Raw genomic sequence first — 21,421 nt, forward strand, 5'->3', positions numbered from 1 at the left:
GTTAATGGCATCAAACACAAAGTATATATATATATATATATATATATATATATATATATATATATATATATATATATATATATATATATATATATATATATATATATATATACATACAGTATCTGAAGACAAACCCTGAGTCAGGCTATAAATCCACTCTTCCAGTCCCCGTTGCTGTGGGCTCCTGAGTTACTTCTCCTTCATTATTACAGTATAGAATCCCCAGAAAAGCCAGGTCTGAATGGGATGTTGTTATTAAGATGGACAGACTGAGCTGTTTTTAGTCTGTTTTTGTCAACAACCAAGGGAGTGACTCATGATGTGTAAAACCTCCAGCCTAACCCTAGGGTAATACATCCAACCTAACCCCATGGTAATACATCCAGCCTAACCCCAGGGTAATACATCCAACCTAACCCCATGGTAATACATCCAGCCTAACCCTAGGGTAATACATCCAGCCTAACCCCAGGGTAATACATCCAGCCTAACCCTAGGGTAATACATCCAGCCTAACCCCAGGGTAATATATCCAGCCTAACCCCATGGTAATACATCCAGCCTAACCCTAGGGTAATACATCCAGCCTAACTCCAGGGTAATATATCCAGCCTAACCCCATGGTAATACATCCAGCCTAACCCCAGGGTAATACCACCAGCCTAACCCCAGCGTAATACATCCAGCCTAACCCTAGGGTAATACATCCAACCTAACCCCATGGTAATACATCCAGCCTAACCCTAGGGTAATACATCCAACCTAACCCCATGGTAATACATCCAACCTAACCCCAGGGTAATACATCCAACCTAACCCCAGGGTAATACCACCAGCCTAACCCTAGGGTAATACATCCAGCCTAACCCTAGGGTAATACATCCAACCTAACTCCATGGTAATACATCCAGCCTAACCCCAGGGTAATACCACCAGCCTAACCCTAGGGTAATACATCCAGCCTAACCCTAGGGTAATACATCCAACCTAACCCCAGGGTAATACATCCAGCCTAACCCTAGGGTAATACCACCAGCCTAACCCTAGGGTAAAACATCCAGCCTAACCCTAGGGTAATACATCCAGCCTAACCCTAGGGTAATACATCCAGCCTAACCCTAGGGTAATACATCCAACCTAACCCCAGGGTAATACATCCAGCCTAACCCCAGGGTAATACCACCAGCCTAACCCCAGCGTAATACATCTAGCCTAACCCCAGGCAAAGGAGCCTCAGTTGGGAGCAAACATACTTAACAGAAGCCTGTGGATGGGCTTCCCCAGACAGAATCTGGCCTGCGCTTAAAATAGCATTCATTCTCTCTCAGCGTTGAATTAAGCCTGCTTGGAGTACCGAATAAGCAGGATTTGCACTATTGGAACAATTAAATTGGGTTCCATTGTGCCAGGCGAGCTCAATCGAGCACAGATAAAGTGTTTGAAAGAAAACTAATCCTATTTGGACCCAAGTCTGCCACTAATAGTAACCCACACGAGGAGGAGGCTGTCACAAAGCCCACTGCAAACAAAGCCTCCTTATCCTACTGTAATGAAAGACAAGAACAATGGCTCAGGTAGACAATAACCAACCTAATGAAATAGACAGCCCAGCTTCCCAATCTACACTGGAATACAAGCGTAAAATGAATTAGGCATAACCCCAGCGATGTGATGCTTTGGCCTGCTCAGTGCAGCCTGCTGCATATCCCTCCGTAAGGCTATTAAACAAGCTAAGCGTCAGTACAGAGACAAAGTGGAATCTCAATTCAATGGCTCAGACACAAGAGGCATGTGGCAGGGTCTACAGTCAATCACGGACTACAAGATGAAATCCAGCCCAGTCACGGACCAGGATGTCTTGCTCCCAGGCAGACTAAATAACTTTTTTGCCCACTTTGAGGACAATACAGTGCCACTGACACGGCCTGCAACGGAAACATGCAGTCTCTCCTTCACTGCAGCCGAGGTGATTAAGACATTTAAACGTGTTAACCCTCGCAAGGCTGCAGGCCCAGACGGCATCCCCAGCCGCGCCCTCCGAGCATGCGCAGACCAGCTGGCCGGTGTGTTTACGGACATATTCAATCAATCCCTATACCAGTCTGCTGTTCCCACATGCTTCAAGAGGGCCACCATTGTTCCTGTTCCCAAGAAAGCTAAGGTAACTGAGCTAAACGACTACCACCCCGTAGCACTCACTTCCGTCATCATGAAGTGCTTTGAGAGACTAGTCAAGGACCATATCACCTCCACCCTACCTGACACCCTAGACCCACTCCAATTTGCTTACCGCCCAAATAGGTCCACAGACGATGCAATCTCAACCACACTGCACACTGCCCTAACCCACCTGGACAAGAGGAATACCTATGTGAGAATGCTGTTCATCGACTACAGCTCGGCATTCAACACCATAGTACCCTCCAAGCTCGTCATCAAGCTCGAGACCCTGGGTCTCGACCCCGCCCTGTGCAACTGGGTACTGGACTTCCTGACGGGCCGCCCCAGGTGGTGAGGGTAGGCAACAACATCTCCTCCCCGCTGATCCTCAACACGGGGGCCCCACAAGGGTGCGTTCTGAGCCCTCTCCTGTACTCCCTGTTCACCCACGACTGCGTGGCCACGCACGCCTCCAACTCAATCATCAAGTTTGCGGACGACACAACAGTGGTAGGCTTGATTACCAACAACGACGAGACGGCCTACAGGGAGGAGGTGAGGGCCCTTGGAGTGTGGTGTCAGGAAAATAACCTCACACTCAACGTCAACAAAACTAAGGAGATGATTGTGGACTTCAGGAAACAGCAGAGGGAACACCCCCTATCCACATCGATGGAACAGTAGTGGAGAGGGTAGCTAGTTTTAAGTTCCTCGGCATACACATCACAGACAAACTGAATTGGTCCACTCACACTGACAGCGTCGTGAAGAAGGCGCAGCAGCGCCTATTCAACCTCAGGAGGCTGAAGAAATTCGGCTTGTCACCAAAAGCACTCACAAACTTCTACAGATGCACAATCGAGAGCATCCTAGCGGGCTGTATCACCGCCTGGTACGGCAACTGCTCCGCCCTCAACCGTAAGGCTCTCCAGAGGGTAGTGAGGACTGCACAACGCATCACCGGGGGCAAACTACCTGCCCTCCAGGACACCTACACCACCCGTTGTTACAGGAAGGCCATAAAGATCATCAAGGACATCAACCACCCGAACCACTGCCTGTTCACCCCGCTATCATCCAGAAGGCGAGGTCAGTACAGGTGCATCAAAGCTGGGACCGAGAGACTGAAAAACAGCTTCTATCTCAAGGCCATCAGACTGTTAAATAGCCACCACTAACATTGAGTGGCTGCTGCCAACACACTGTCATTGACACTGACCCAACTCCAGCCATTTTAATAATGGGAATTGATGGGAAATGATGTAAATATATCACTAGCCACTTTAAACAATGCTACCTTATATAATGTTACTTACCCTACATTATTAATCTCATATGCATATGTATATACTGTACTCTACAACATCGACTGCATCCTTATGTAACACATGTATCACTAGCCACTTTAACTATGCCACTTTGTTTACTTTGTCTACACACTCATCTCATATGTATATACTGTACTCGATACCATCTACTGTATGCTGCTCTGTACCATCACTCATTCATATATCCTTATGTACATGTTCCTTATCCCCTTACACTGTGTATAAGACAGTAGTTTTGGAATTGTTAGTTAGATTACTTGTTGGTTATCACTGCATTGTCGGAACTAGAAGCACAAGCATTTCGCTACACTCGCATTAACATCTGCTAACCATGTGTATGTGACAAATAAAATTTGATTTGATTTGATTTGATTTGATTTGATATCTTAACCAGGTGGTTGCAGAGAACATGCAGGAGCAAGAGAGGTATTCAGGAAATAGAAACAGCATATTCCTCCACTGGCAGTCGTCTAGAACAGTATTTCCCACCTCCAGTCCTTAAGGACCCTTAACAGTACACATTGTTGTAGCCCCGGACTAACACCTGATTCAACTCATTTAGGGCTTGATTATTAGTTGAAAAGTTTAATCAAGTGTGTTTGTCTGTGGCTTCAATTAAAATGTATACCTTTGGGGGTACTGGAGGACTGGAGTTGGGAAACAAGGTTGGGGGTACTGGAGGACTGGAGTTGGGAAACAAGGTTGGGGGTACTGGAGGACTGGAGTTGGGAAACAAGGTTGGGGGTACTGGAGGACTGGAGTTGGGAAACAAGGTTGGGGGTACTGGAGGACTGGAGTTGGGAAACAAGGTTGGGGGTACTGGAGGACTGGAGTTGGGAAACAAGGTTGGGGGTACTGGAGGACTGGAGTTGGAAAACAAGGTTGGGGGTACTGGAGGACTGGAGTTGGGAAACAAGGTTGGGGGTACTGGAGGACTGGAGTTGGGAAACAAGGTTGGGGGTACTGGAGGACTGGAGTTGGGAAACACTGTTGTGGTACTAGGGGACTGGAGTTGGGAAACACTGTTGTGGTACTAGGGGACTGGAGTTGGGAAACACTGTTGTGGTACTAGGGGAGCAATGTTTCTGAATCCTGGTCCTTGGGCGCCAAAGGGGGGCACATTTGAGTTTTTGCCCTGGCACTACAAAGCGGATTAAAATGGTCACTAATAATTAAAAATCCCACACCCATTTGAGTTCCCAGGACCAGGGTTAGGAAACACAGATCTAGACTAATGCAACATAACGCATCAAGGATGATTATTATCCCAAGCTAATAGATCCAAGTGATTTGTCCTCCTCACTAATTAGATTCTTTATATCAAAGATCAAGCCCGGGCCATGCTGGGCAAGTTTCCAAAAAGCAAAGACCAGGGAGGTCTGATGTGGGAATATTCCACTATAGTCCTCCAATAAACATAATTTATATTGACATGGAGTCTTTTCTGTTCGGTTAAGATTATGAGCATATTTGGAGACTGTTCATTTAATACATAACGTTTGACTTGTTATTCCATTCCAGGTTTGTCACTACCCACTGGGCACAGACGTCAATTCAATTCACACAAACAGGTTTGGGAACAGGGAGGGTAGTGAATGCACAAACAGGTCTGGGACCAGAGAAGTGAATGCACAAACAGGTTGGGGACCAGAGAAGTGAATGCACAAACAGGTTGGGGACCAGAGAAGTGAAAGCACAAACAGGTTTGGGACCAGAGAAGTGAAAACCCAAACAGGTTGGGGACCAGAGAAGTGAAAACACAAACAGGTTGGGGACCAGAGAAGTGAAAGCACAAACAGGTTGGGGACCAGAGAAGTGAAAACCCAAACAGGTTGGGGACCAGAGAAGTGAAAGCACAAACAGGTTGGGGACCAGAGAAGTGAATGAACAAACAGGTCTGGGACCAGACAAGTGAAAGCACAAACAGGTCTGGGACCAGAGAAGTGAATGAACAAACAGGTTGGGGACCAGAGAAGTGAATGAACAAACAGGTCTGGGACCAGAGAAGTGAAAGCACAAACAGGTCTGGAACCAGAGAAGTGAATGAACAAACAGGTTGGGGACCAGAGAAGTGAAAGCAGAAACAGGTTGGGGACCAGAGAAGTGAAAGCACAAACAGGTTGGGGACCAGAGAAGTGAAAGCACAAACAGGTTGGGGACCAGAGAAGTGAAAGCACAAACAGGTTTGGGAACAGGGAGGGTAGTGAATGCACAAACAGGTTGGAGACCAGAGAAGTGAAAGCACAAACAGGTTGGAGACCAGAGAAGTGAAAACACAAACAGGTTGGGGACTAGAGAAGTGAAAGCACAAACAGGTCTGGGACCAGAGAAGTGAATGAACAAACAGGTCTGGGACCAGAGAAGTGAAAGCACAAACAGGTTGGGGACCAGAGAAGTGAATGAACAAACAGGTCTGGGACCAGAGAAGTGAAAGCACAAACAGGTTGGGGACTAGAGAAGTGAAAGCACAAACAGGTCTGGGACCAGAGAAGTGAATGAACAAACAGGTCTGGGACCAGAGAAGTGAAAGCACAAACAGGTTGGGGACTAGAGAAGTGAAAGCACAAACAGGTCTGGGACCAGAGAAGTGAAAGCACAAACAGGTCTGGAACCAGAGAAGTGAATGAACAAACAGGTTGGGGACTAGAGAAGTGAAAGCACAAACAGGTCTAGGACCAGAGAAGTGAATGAACAAACAGGTTGGGGACCAGAGAAGTGAAAGCACAAACAGGTTGGGGACCAGAGAAGTGAAAGCACAAACAGGTTGGAGACCAGAGAAGTGAAAGCACAAACAGGTTGGAGACCAGAGAAGTGAAAGCACAAACAGGTTGGAGACCAGAGAAGTGAAAGCACAAACAGGTTGGAGACCAGAGAAGTGAAAGCACAAACAGGTTGGAGACCAGAGAAGTGAAAGCACAAACAGGTTGGAGACCAGAGAAGTGAAAGCACAAACAGGTTGGAGACCAGAGAAGTGAAAGCACAAACAGGTTGGAGACCAGAGAAGTGAAAGCACAAACAGGTTGGAGACCAGAGAAGTGAAAGCACAAACAGGTTGGAGACCAGAGAAGTGAAAGCACAAACAGGTTGGAGACCAGAGAAGTGAAAGCACAAACAGGTTGGAGACCAGAGAAGTGAAAGCACAAACAGGTTGGAGACCAGAGAAGTGAAAGCACAAACAGGTTGGAGACCAGAGAAGTGAAAGCACAAACAGGTTGGAGACCAGAGAAGTGAAAGCACAAACAGGTTGGGGACTAGAGAAGTGAAAGCACAAACAGGTTGGAGACCAGAGAAGTGAAAGCAGAAACAGGTTGGGGACCAGAGAAGTGAAAGCACAAACAGGTTGGAGACCAGAGAAGTGAAAGCAGAAACAGGTTGGGGACCAGAGAAGTGAAAGCACAAACAGGTTGGAGACCAGAGAAGTGAAAGCACAAACAGGTTGGGGACCAGAGAAGTGAAAGCAGAAACAGGTTGGGGACCAGAGAAGTGAAAGCACAAACAGGTTGGGGACCAGAGAAGTGAAAGCACAAACAGGTTGGGGACCAGAGAAGTGAAAGCACAAACAGGTTTGGGACCAGAGAAGTGAAAACACAAACACATTTCAGCCCCGTTTGGGGGAAAAAAGCTAATCAGATGCTTCATTGAAGTGTTTATGTATTTAATAATATTGAAATTAAACTGAATATGTTTGCATGTGGTTGCATGCCTCTTTTGAATGTCTTGATTATTGATTAGATTTTTGATTAGATTATTGATTAGTCTCCTGTTGAAGCATCCCAGAGGAAGGAATGCTGTTTTGGATCTGGGACCAGGCTAAGAGAATAATGCATCTTTTTTTTCTCTTCCTCATTCATGAAATGGATTTAATTTAATGGTTATCATTTTCCACAGGAACTCTTGTGGTCACAGCCCAGCAGTAGCCACCAAGTGAGTTGGATGAATGGATGTTTCTATTCTCTATTGTATGTCCTTCTTTGTTCCGCTGTGGATCTCTCTCCATCATTGTTCGTATGATGGAGCGGGGCGGCAGGGTAGCCTAGTGGTTAGAGCGTTGGACTAGTAACCGGAAGGTTGTGAGTTCAAACCCCCGAGCTGACAAGGTACAAATTTGTCGTTCTGCCCCTGAAGTTAACCCACTGTTCCCAGGCCGTCATTGAAAATAAGAATGTGTTAAATAAAGGTTAAAAAAAAAAAATGATGTTCTGTGGCCCCCTCCCTAAACGTCTCTCACTCTTTCATCCCGCTGACAGTGGCTTTTTGTCTTTGATATTTTTATCCCCCTAGAATGTATTTCCAAACCACTTTCTCTAGTTTTCTTCTGGCTAAACAGCTTCACAGAGGACAGCTCCCTTTGTTCAACTATAGATGAGGATGAGCCTCTTATAGTTTCTATCGATTTACTGTGCAAAGAGAAAGACCTCATCATCACCTCCAACTCACACTAGCCTCCATATACTGACAGGTAGAAGAAGTGATATATATATTTGCCCACGCGGGGTACAGAGGCACGTGTCCCCTCAGACTTGTCCTGTTTAAAATAATATATATATATATATAGGAATTTTATGAAGTTGGTTTTAGCTTGCCCAGATTGGCTCCCAAACTCCCAAACTCAATAACTAGCTACCAAGAAGTAATTTCAGGCTATCAATCAAGTTAGAGTAGCTAGCTTGTCTAACTGTCTTAGCTGGCATGTCTGCTGGCAATAACTAAATGTACTGAATAAGACTCACATTCCTTTCAATCTTTACCCAGATTTTAGCAGAGATGAAAAGAAGCGTATTTAGTTTATTTAGGAGGAAACAGAGCTCAAGAGCTTAGATATGCAGAAAAATGTACATATATGTATATACAGTGTATCACAAAAGTGAGTACACCCCTCACATTTTTGTAAGTATTTGAGTATATCTTTTCATGTGACAACACTGAAGAATTGAAACTTTGCTACAATGTAACGTAGTGAGTGTACAGCTTGTATAACAGTGTAAATTTGCTGTCCCCTCAAAATAACTCAACACACAGCCATTAATGTCTAAACCGCTGGCAACAAAAGTGAGTACACCCTTAAGTGAAAATGTCCAAATTGGGCCCAATTAGCCATTTTCCCTCCCCGGTGTCATGTGACTCGTTAGTGTTACAAGATCTCAGGTGTGAAAGGGGAGCAGGTGTGTTAAATTTGGTGTCATCGCTCTCACACTCCCTCATACTGACTGGTCACTGGAGGTTCAACATGGCACCTCATGGCAAAGAACCGTCTGAGGATCTGGGAAAAATAATTGTTGTTCTACATAAAGATGGCCTGGGCTATAAGAAGATTGCCAAGACCCTGAAACTGAGCTGCAGCACAGTGGCCAAGACCATACAGCGGTTTAACTGGACAAGTTCCACTCAGAACAGGCCTTGCCATGGTCGACCAAAGAAGTTGAGTGCACGTGCTCAGCGTCATATCCAGAGGTTGTCTTTGGGAAATAGTCGTATGAGTGCTGCCAGCATTGCTGAAGGGGTGGGTGGTCAGCCCGTCAGTGCTCAGACCATACGCCGTACACTGCATCAAATTGGTCTGCATGGCTGTCATCCCAGAAGAAAGCCTCTTCTAAAGATGATGCACAAGAGAACCCGCAAACAGTTTGCTGAAGACAAGCAGACTAAGAACATGGATTACTGGAACCAAGTCCTGTGGTCTGATGAGACCAAGATAAACTTATTTGGTTCAGATGGTGTCAAGCGTGTGTGGCGGCAACCAGGTGAGGAGTACAAAGACAAGTGTGTCTTGCCTACAGTCAAGCATGGTGGTGGGAGTGTCATGGTCTGGGGCTGCATGAGTGCTGCCGGCACTGGGGAGATAAAGTTCATTGAGGGAACCATGAATGCCAACATGTACTGTGACATACTGAAGCAGAGCATGATCCCCTTCCTTCGGGAGACTGGGCCGCAGGGCAGTATTCCAACATGATAACGACCCCAAACACACCTCCAAGACAACCACTGCCTTGCTAAAGATGCTGAGGGTAAAGGTGATGGACTGGCCAATTATGTATCCAGACCTAAACCCTATTGAGCATCTGTGGGGCATCCTCAAACGGAAGGTGGAGTGCAAGGTCTCTAACATCCACCAGCTCCGTGACGTCGCCATGGAGGTGTGGAAGTGGACTCCAGTGGCAACCTGTGAAGCTCCGGTGAACTCCATGCCCAAGAGGGTTTAGGCAGTGCTGGAAAATGATGGTGGCCACACAAAATATTGACACTTTATGTCACGAATCCCGCTTCCTGAGTCTGTGTTTGCATGTGTTTCCGGTGTCCTGGAACGCACCCTGTCTGGTTGCCGGGCAAATTAGCTTGTTCAGAGATCGATGTTCACCCGCACCTGTATCCCATCAGTAATCTTCACACCTGTCCTGATCATCACCTCTCCCCTTCAAAAGCTCTGACCTGACATCCATTCCCTGCCGGATCGTTAGCCATGAACAGTATGTTGTGCCCACGAACCAGCCTCCAGTTTATAGAGTTTGTTTTATTGTTTTGTACGTCTTGCTTGCCTTTAACTTACCGCCGTTTGTTTTGTCTACAGCCATTCACCCGGAACCCATACCCCATCCCTGTCTGCTCGTCGCCAGTGTGTTGTTATCCATTGGATCTGCCTATCCACTCCCATCAACTCACCTCCGATGCCCGCTCCTCCACCCAGAACCCATACCCCATCCCTGTCTGCTCGTCGCCAGTGTGTTGTTATCCATTGGATCTGCCTATCCACTCCCATCAACCCACCTCCGCTGCCCGCTCCTCCACCCGGAACTATCTACCTCCACGTTCTCATTGATTAATAAATACTCACCTTCTTTATACTCACCTTGTCCTGGTCTGCTTCTGGGTCCAATTCTGGTAAACCCTGACACTTTAGGCCCAATTTGGACATTTTCACTTAGGGGTGTACTCACTTTTGTTGCCAGCAGTTTAGACATTGATGGCTGTGTTATTTTGAGGGGACAGCAAATTTACACTGTTATACAAACTGTACACTCACTACTTTACATTGTAGCAAAGTGTCATTTCTTCAGTGTTGTCACATGAAAAGAAACTCAAATATTTACAAAAATGTGAGAGGTGTACTCACTTTTGTGATATACTGTATATAAATGTTTTTTTAACAGAAAATGAAGCAAAAATGGTTGCCTCTAGATTGCTGGAAAAAAAATGTTTCAGGTGTTTGAAAAATGTTAAATTGTCCAACCACCCGCAGATACCTGGCCCAACCTGTGGCCTCTACTTTACAAACACGTGACCTTCCTCTGTCAACCTGTTTTTTCCCGTTAACATTACGACCGCAGAAATAGTTGATTCTAAAGGAAAGCTTCATCAGGATTTAATGCAAAGTCTCAACCCTTACATCACAAAAAGAGAAGAAAAATAACTTCATTTTGATTGGAGTTCATTTTTTGCGGAATTGAAAAAAAGTTATACTTTAATGCAGTTCAAATGTTTACAAATTAGATGCGGTGAAATGGGAGAAACATCTGAAAATGAACACTGGCAAACAATGTAAAGTGTGTTTAGGTAGGTGTAATCTAGAGCCATGCGTGTTGATTTTTAATCCAAGGGTTTCCTGCTATTGACACACTTGTTGAATTATGCAACAGAACGTGACAACTAATGAATGAGGCAGTCCAGACCGCGCAGGTAGGGTAAACAGAGCAAGTGTTTGGTGGTTGCAGCCATATTCCTCCCCTTTATGTTAATGTTGTCATATATGCAAATACACCCAGTGTACAAAGATGTTGATGGAGAGGCAGACGTGGGGTGGTATTTGTGAGATTGAGACTCCAGGTGACCCTACCTCCATTATCGAGCATACTGCTCACCAATGTTTCATCATTAGTGAATAAACCTGACAAACTCAGAGTGAGGATCTCCTTCCGGAGAGATATCAGATTCTGCAACATACTCTGTTCTTCTGAGACCTGGTTTCCTCCGACATCCAAACAGATGATATACAACGACCGGGTTTGACAGTTCATCGAGAGAATAGGAAGTGAACAAAAGCGGAGGGTTCTGCTCATTGACCAATAACAAGTGGTAAGATGGAGGAAACGTACAGGAACTTCTGTTATCCCGACTTGTAAAACCTGGTCATCAAATGTCACCCTTTAACCTTCAGAGACAGTTCTCAGGGATTATCATCACGGCTGTGTACATCCCGCCCCAAGCCGACACTAAAAAACTCTCAAAGATCTGCATTGGAGACTGAACAAACTGGAGACTGCTTACGCAGAGGCTGTATTAATTGTTGCTTAAACAAAAGTAAATTGAGAACTGTGCTCCTGAATTACTATCAAATGAATGTACTGTCCAACTCTCGTAGATTCTATGCTGGACCACTGCTACAAGCCTTTTCGACACGGGTATAAGGCCATCTCCCATACCTCTTTCTTTTCTGACTGTGACTCAATTTTGCTCCTCCCCGCCTACAAACAAAGACTCAAAGAGGGAAGTTTCAATGGACAGGTCTGTACAACGCTGGTCTGACCAATCAGAATCCTTTCTCCAAGGATTCTGATTGTTTTGATCGTGTAGATTGGAATATGTTCCGGGTCACTCTGGGGATAACATCAATGAATACGCTGATTCATCCAACATGCATAGATGATGTGATACCGATAGTGTCTTTCAAAACTTATCCGAATCAAAAACTGTGGATTGATGGCAGCCTTGTCAAGAAACTGTAGGAGAGACCAGGGACAATTGTATGGTTAAACAGTACAAATACGACCTATGCAGACTGATCAATATGGCGAGACACACGTTTAGAGACAAAATTTACATTTAGGTACAATTCAGCGGGACGGATACGAGGCGTACTGTATGTCATGCCCTGGACCCCAACACCGCCTTACCGGAAGAGCTAAACAGCTTTTTCTCGCGCTTCGAGCAAAACGACTCTGAGCAGCAGAGGAGAGCCCCTGAGGACAATGAGGGTTATGTGCTTACAGTCTCCATGGAGGATGTTTGGAGGTCATTCAAATTTTAACCCTCGCAAGGCTGCTTGGCCAGACGGCATCCCTAGCCGCGCCATCATGTCACGGGCGGCAGGGTAGCCTAGTGGTTAGCGTGTTGGACTAGTACCCGGAAGGTTGCAAGTTCAAATCCCCGAGCTGACAAGGTACAAATCTGTCGTTCTGCCCCTGAACAGGCAGTTAATCCACTGTTCCTAGGCCGTCATTGAAAATAAGAATTTGTTCTTAACTGACTTGCCTAGTTAAATAAACGTAAAATAAAATCAGAGCATGTGCAAAACAGTCAGTTTTTTAGTTTTCTGACATTTTCAATCTCTCTCTAACTCAGGCTGTTATCCCTTCAAGATGTCCACTATCATCCCCATGGTCAAGAAAAAGAAAGCAACTGAACTGAATGACCACCGACCCGTAGCACTCAATTCCATTATAATAAAGTGCTTTGGGAGGCTAGTCAAAGACCACATCACCTCCTCCTTCCCCGACACAGTCAACCCTCTCCAATTCGCCCATCGCCCAACAGATCCACGGACGACGCAATCACCATTTCATGGCGCACTGCCCTCAGCCACCTGGACAAGAGGAATGCATATTGTTCATCGACTACAGCTCTGCCTTCAATACTATAGTGCCCTCTAAGCTCACCAAAAAGTTCACGGCACTAGGACTGAACTCCTCCCTATGCAACTGGGTCCTGGACTTCCTGACGGGCCACCCCCAGGTGGTCAAGGTACAGTAGAAAACATTACCTCCTCCACACTAATCCTCAATATGGGGGCCCCACAAGGGTGCATCCTCAGTCCCCTCCTGTACTCTCTGTATACCCACAACTGCGTGGCCTCACACAGTTCTAAATTCGCTGATGACATGACAGTTGTGGCCCTGATTACCAACAATGACGAGATGGCCTACAGGGTGGAGTTAGGCACTCTGACATCATGGTGCCAGGTAAATAACCTCTCTCTCAACTTCAGAAAAACAAAGGAGCTGATTGTGGACTTCAGGAGGAATCAGGCTGGGCACACCCCCATCCTCCTCAACTGGGCCTCAGTGGAGACGTTCAAAAACGTCAGGTTCCTCTGTATACACATCTCAGAGGAGCTGAAATAGTCTAATCACATGGACACCGTGGTGAAGGAAGAAATTCGGCCTATCCCAGGGGGCTCTCACAGTGTTCTACAGGAACACCATCGAGAGCATACTATCAGACTGCATCATAGCCTAGTACATCAACTCCACTGCCGCTGACTGCAAGGCGCTACAGAGTGTGGTACACTCAGCCGAACCCACCATTAGGTGCACGAAGGCCAAGAAGATTATCAGGGTTCTCAGCCACCGATATTTTATCCCCTCTCAACGGACAATGACCCTGGCCACACCCCAGTGGACATTGATATATATCATTTGAAAACATCTACAGTATACGCTGTTACTAGATCTGTATTTATTTGTTATTGTTTCATTCACAATTGCACTGTTAGAGCTCAGAGATGAAGAATTTCACTGTACACTGCAACTACATTTCACTGTACCCTGCAAATATATTTCACTGTACGCTGCAACTACATTTCACTGTACCCTGCAAATACATTTCACTGTACCCTGAAACTACTTGTCACTGTACCCTGCAACTACATGTCACTGTACCCTGCAACTACATTTCACTGTACGCTGAAACTACATTTCACTGTACGCTGCAACTACATTTCACTGTACCCTGAAACTACATGTCACTGTACCCTGAAACTACATGTCACTGTACGATGCAACTACATTTCACTGTACCCTGCAACTACATGTCACTGTACCCTGCAACTACATTTTACTGTATGCTGCAACTACATGTCACTGTACCCTGCAACTACATTTCACTGTACGCTGCAACTACATTTCACTGTACCCTGCAACTACATGTCACTGTACCCTGCAACTACATGTCACTGTACCCTGCAACTACATGTCACTGTACCCTGCAACTACATGTCACTGTACCCTGCAACTACATGTCACTGTACCCTGCAACTACATGTCACTGTACCCTGCAACTACATGTCACTGTACCCTGCAACTACATTTCACTGTACCCTGCAACTACATGTCACTGTACCCTGCAACTACATGTCACTGTACGCTGCAACTACATTTCACTGTACCCTGCAACTACATGTCACTGTACCCTGCAACTTCATGTCACTGTACGCTGCAACTATATGTCACTGTACGCTGCAACTACATTTCACTGTACCCTGCAACTACATGTCACTGTACCCTGCAACTACATGTCACTGTACCCTGCAACTACATTTTACTGTATGCTGCAACTACATGTCACTGTACCCTGCAACTACATTTCACTGTACGCTGCAACTACATTTCACTGTACCCTGCAACTACATGGCACTGTACCCTGCAACTACATGTCACTGTACCCTGCAACTACATGTCACTGTACCCTGCAACTACATGTCACTGTACCATGCAACTACATGTCACTGTACCCTGCAACTACATGTCACTGTACCCTGCAACTACATGTCACTGTACCCTGCAACTACATTTCACTGTACCCTGCAACTACATGTCACTGTACCCTGCAACTACATGTCACTGTACCCTGCAACTACATTTCACTGTACCCTGCAACTACATGTCACTGTACCCTGCTACTTCATGTCACTGTACGCTGCAACTACATGTCACTGTATGCTGCAACTACATTTCAATGTACCCTGCAACTACATGTCACTGTACCCTGCAACTACATGTCACAATATGCTGCAACTACATTTCACTGTACGCTGCAACTACATTTCATTGTACCCTGCAACTACATGTCACTGTACCCTGCAACTACATTTCACTGTACGCTGAAACTACATTTCACTGTACGCTGCAACTACATTTCACTGTACGCTGCAACTACATTTCACTGTACCCTGCAACTACATGTCACTGTACGCTGCAACTACATTTCACTGTACCCTGCAACTACATGTCACTGGACCCTGCAACTACCTTTCACTGTACCCTGCAACTACATGTCACTGTACCCTGCAACTACATTTCACTGTACCCTGTAACTACATTTCCCTGTACCCTGCAACTACATGTAATTGTACCCTGCAACTATGTGTCATTGTACCCTGCAACTACATGTCACTGTACCCTGCAACTACATTTCCCTGTACCCTGCAACTACATGTCACTGTACCCTGCAACTACATGTGATTTTACCCTGCAACTACATATCACTGTACCCTGCAACTACATATCACTGTACCCTGCACCTACATGTCACTGTACCCTGCAACTACATGTCACTGTACCCTGCAACTACATATCACTGTACCCTGTGCATGTGACGAAATAAATAAATAAAATCTAAGAAAAAGTGACATTTGACAAATTGAATATCTGAATTCCCACCAAAATCCATGAATTCCATTCATTGTTAGTATGTGCCAGTAAAATGTTTTATGTGCTATAATTCAGTCAATATCTGATGATTTATAATCATTCTAAGAGTATCTTCATCCTTTGTCCCGCTGCTGAATTTATTAGAATTGTATTTAAAATATATTTTTAACAATTTCAATGACCATTGCTAGGAAGTTGCAACTATCACTCTTTTTAACTGTCCTTAAACATCTTGAGAGAAGTAAGACCCATGCCAGAATACTATTTGTTGACTTCTCTTCAGCTTTTAATTATATACAATCACGTCTCAGCAGAAAGGCTTTTGTCCAATTTTGATCTAACAAAATCAGCTGGTTGATTGACTTTTGAACCAATAGAACTTTAAGGCTGAGAGTCAATGGTTCCCTATCTAGCCCACTATTCTCCTAAACTGGTTCACCACAAGGGTGCGTCCTTTCCCCACTGTTGTTTGTACCGCAGAGTAATCACAACAAGACATATCATGAAGTTTGCAGACAACTCGGTTATCATGAGTTTTTTACAGGATGAGGAGGCGAGCCATGACCCAGTGGTGGAGGAGTTTTTTACAGGATGAGGAGGCGAGCCATGACCCAGTGGTGGAGGAGTTTTTTACAGGATGAGGAGGCGAGCCATGACCCAGTGGTGGAGGAGTTTTTTACAGGATGAGGAGGCGAGCCATGACCCAGTGGTGGAGGAGTTTTTTACAGGATGAGGAGGCGAGCCATGACCCAGTGGTGGAGGAGTTTTTTACAGGATGAGGAGGCGAGCCATGACCCAGTGGTGGAGAAGTTTTTTACAGGATGAGGAGGCGAGCCATGACCCAGTGGTGGAGGAGTTTTTTGGATGGCTTGACCGTTCCAACTTAGATCTTAATGTCAAGAAAACCAAGGATATGGCTATTGACTGCCACAGATACAGACTGTGATAGATGGTGAGCCAGTGGAGACCGTTGATCGATTCAAATATGTTGGCACTTTCCTTGACAGCAAACTGAGTTTTGAGGCCAATGTGGATGCTATCTGTGCAAAGTGAAATCAGTGTTTCTTCCTGATAGAAGATCCTTCCTGGTAGATGATGACAATATTTTACAGGTCGTTAATTTAATCCATTTTAACATTTAATATGATCTGCTGTTTTGGTCATCTCAATGTAAAGAGTAAGAGCAGGCTGGGTAACATTGTAAAACTAGGTAGCAGGAAGGAACACAAGTGGCCTTTCTCACCTGTGTCAGACACTAGTCACACTGTGCAGGAAGGAACACAACTGTCCTTTCTCACCTGTGTCAGACACTAGTCACACTGTGCAGGAAGGAACACAACTGGCCTTTCTCACCTGTCAGACACTAGTCACACTGTGCAGGAAGGAACACAACTGGCCTTTCTCACCTGTGTCAGACACTAGTCACACTGTGCAGGAAGGAACACAACTGGCCTTTCTCACCTGTGTCAGACACTAGTCACACTGTGCAGAAAGGAACACAACTGGCCTTTCTCACCTGTCAGACACTAGTCACACTGTGCAGGAAGGAACACAACTGGCCTTTCTCACCTGTGTCAGACACTAGTCACACTGTGCAGAAAGGAACACAACTGGCCTTTCTCACCTGTGTCAGACACTAGTCACACTGTGCAGGAAGGAACACAACTGGCCTTTCTCACCTGTGTCAGACACTAGTCACACTGTGCAGGAAGGAACACAACTGGCCTTTCTCACCTGTGTCAGACACTAGTCACACTGTGCAGGAAGGAACACAACTGGCCTTTCTCACCTGTCAGACACTAGTCACACTGTCACACTGTGCAGGAAGGAACACAACTGGCCTTTCTCACCTGTGTCAGACACTAGTCACACTGTGCAGGAAGGAACACAACTGGCCTTTCTCACCTGTGTCAGACACTAGTCACACTGTGCAGGAAGGAACACAACTGGCCTTTCTCACCTGTGTCAGACACTAGTCACACTGTGCAGGAAGGCACAATCCATTCCGAGGGACTCTCAACATCTCTTCTTTGATTCATTTATGTTGCTTCCCTCAGAGCTTATATACAGGCTCCCCACGTTTAAAAACAATAGGCTTAAACTATCGTTCTGCTATCATCTTCCTCAATGACCTGTAGTATTACTGCTAGTTGTGTACATGTTGCTGTATGCCTTGTTTTGATATGTGTTCAATGTGTTTTTACTACGTGCTGCAAAATGAATTGCCCCCTGTGGATAATAAAGAATACTCTACTTAAGGCTGAGGACATCTCCATGTGCTACACGTGGATGCATTAGGGATTGCGTTTAGCATCAGTATCTGCATCTGTATGTCTGCGTCTGTACACTCTAATCAAAGTTATTGTAATTTATTTTATAAAGTACAGCAATAAGTGTTCTGAATAATCTGATATAAGGGTTGCTGTATGGTGCTATTATAAACATGGAACATTTATCTGTCATTACAGAAGTATTGATCCTCTATAGGAGTGAAGAAGGGAGGAGCAATGCAAAGAAGGGGGGAGACCCAGAAGGGGGGAGACCCAGAAGAAGGGGGGTGTCATGCGGGTGAAAGAGGACCCAAAAGCGACTTGGCGAAAACAGAGTCTTTAATCCAGTAAAGTAAATACAAACAAAAAACACAACTTTCACTCGAAATGACGAGGACAAACTGGAGACTCGATCTTGAACAGCAGGTGAACAGCAGGTTGCCTCGGGAAGGCACTTGAACCAGACAGACTCAGACACCTGCTCACCACGCAGCATCTGAGGAAAACACGACACGACAGGGCGATACACAAACACAGCACGGTGAATTCTAGACAAGGAACCGACAGGACAGGAACGGAACACAAAGGAAGAAATAGGGACTCTAATCAGGGGAAAGGATCGGGAACAGGTGTGGGAAGACTAAATGATTGATTAGGGGAATAGGAACAGCTGGGAGCAGGAACGGAACGATAGAGAGAAGAGAGAGCGAGAGAGTGAGAGAGGGAGGGGGAGAGAGAGGGATAGAAAGAGGGAAAGAACCTAATAAGACCAGCAGAGGGAAACGAATAGAATGGGAAGCACAGGGACAAGACAAGATAATAAATGACAAAACATGACAGGGGGAGACCCAGAAGAAGGGGGGAGACCCAAAAGAAGGGGGGAGACCCAAAAGAAGGGGGGAGACCCAGAAGAAGGGGGGAGACCCAGAAGAAGGGGGGAGACCCAGAAGAAGGGGGGAGACCCAGAAGAAGGGGGGAGACCCAGAAGAAGGGGGGAGACCCAGAAGAAGGGGGGAGACCCAGAAGAAGGGGGGAGACCCAGAAGAAGGGGGGAGACCCAAAAGAAGGGGAAGCGACCCTTTTTTCTTAACCTATTATTTTCCTCCTGTTGTTATGTCTGTTGCAGCAGGCTGCCCAGCTGTGTTCCTCACTGTGGCTGCAGACAAGACAATGACAGGCATGTAATGAAACAGGGTAATATTTGGACAGCTATATGGTTTATATTTCATGTCAGAAATTGCCTGAGATCTGTAACCTTTAAATTGACCTATGCAGAAATCGCTGCACCATTTCCTGGTTGCTAAAACTCAAATAGTTTATCTAATTTCAGTGTATGTGACAAAATAGTTGTGAAGAAGGGGTGTGTGACCCTGCCATGGTGGAGAGGCCTGGTTAGACACTTTACAGGAAAAGAAAACATCTTGTCCTCTGAGACAGAGGTGTGGCAAGGCAAGAGTCAGCCTCAGTACAGATATTACACTTAATGCAGTATATTGATTTTCTCATGTGGTGCATTCATCTAACATGTTAACTATTGAAAATCCCTGTAAAAAAATAACTGTGGTGTAGAAAGTGTTTGCGTGGGCGAATGGTGAGTTTGTCGGCTTATCATGGAAAGGCAGAAACTCACTCAGCCCAATTGGCTGAGATTTACACGGATACCGGTTTCCATGGCAACCACACACCTTGCCGCATCACACATTGCGTGATTTCTTTGGCGCACCTTGTCAAGGACTCTAAATCCTGTACATGTGTGTCTTCATGTGAGCGAGGTGTGTGAGGTGTGTGTGTGTGTGTCCCTGTTAGAGGGTGGCGTTGTAGAATAGAACACATAGTGCTGAGATAATGCACAGATCAAGCTCAGGGCCAAATCAGCCAAGTCAATGTGACTCTCGAGTCTCTGATCCTTGTACATTCTTCCCAGTTCTGTCCCTCACAGGACCACTCCTTTTTTCTGCTGCAGTGCTAACATAACACTGTCAGAGTTGGCTACACTCGTAAGTCGTGACTGGCGAAAAGCAATTGTGATTCTATGGCCATTCCCCTACTGACAGATATCCTGGGAGTTGATAGAAGGAAATCACCTCAGTCCAAGCTGCTAAACATCCGGATTCATTCATCACTTTGATACATCGCTGAAGGAGGAGGCCTGAGGTGACCATATGGCACTGAGGCATAACAGCCGGTCTTCAGTCTACATGACTGGTACTGGCTGGCACTGGCTGAGTGACTGAGGGTTGAGGATGTGAAGGGTGAGGGAGCAGAAGTCAGAATGGACCGTGTTTCACTTCAAAGTTCCTTCGGGTTAGTGTTTAGGGAAAATTGAAATTTGAATGGAATTTGAGGTCCCAACAAGGATAGTAAAACATATGCTTTTTGTGTGTGTGTGTGTGTGTGAGTGTGTGTGAGTGTGTGTGTACACGGGAGCTTATGCATGCACAAGTTTGTAAGCATCTGTATGTGTGTGTGTGTGTGTGTGTGTGTGTGTGTGTGTGTGTGTGTGTGTGTGTGTGTGTGTGTGTGTGTGTGTGTGTGTGTGTGTGTGTGTGTGTGTGTGTGTGTGTGTGTGTGTGTGTGTGTGTGTGTGTGTGTGTGTACACGGGAACTTATGAATGCACAAGTTTGTAAGCATCTGTATGTGTGTGTGTGTGTGTGTGTGTGTGTGTGTGTGTGTGTGTGTGTGTGTGTGTGTGTGTGTGTGTGTGTGTGTGTGTGTGTGTGTGTGTGTGTGTGTGTGTGTGTGTGTGTGTGTGTGTGTGTGTGTGTGAGTGTGTACACGGGAGCTTATGCATGCACAAGTTTGTAAGCGTCTGTATGTGTGTGTGTGTGTGTGTGTGTGTGTGTGTGTGTGTGTGTGTGTGTGTGTGTGTGTGTGTGTGTGTGTGTGTGTGTGTGTGTGTGTGTGTGTGTGTGTGTGTGTGTGTGTGTTCACTGTTCAGTGATATTCCCTCTGTCCTCATAGCCACACTGCCAAGGCAATACCTCTGTGTGGAACTCCGGTGAACAACCAGGAAGTCGCTGACCTGTAGGACATTATTATTAGTCACAGATAGACTGACAGTGTGGCCAGTGAGCCTGTGGAATGATAGTTTTAGGTAGCAGGAGCGGTAAAGTTCACCAACACTTTCAATGATCCTAAATAATATATCTGATGTGCTTGCATGTAGAGATTTGTGTTTAGTTGGCTGTGGATATAGTTGGTGGTTTATTCAACAACACATCTCCCGGGTGGGTTAGAAGTGAA

Source organism: Oncorhynchus gorbuscha, linkage group LG14 (assembly GCF_021184085.1).
Source record: "Oncorhynchus gorbuscha isolate QuinsamMale2020 ecotype Even-year linkage group LG14, OgorEven_v1.0, whole genome shotgun sequence".
Lineage (NCBI taxonomy): Eukaryota > Metazoa > Chordata > Actinopteri > Salmoniformes > Salmonidae > Oncorhynchus > Oncorhynchus gorbuscha.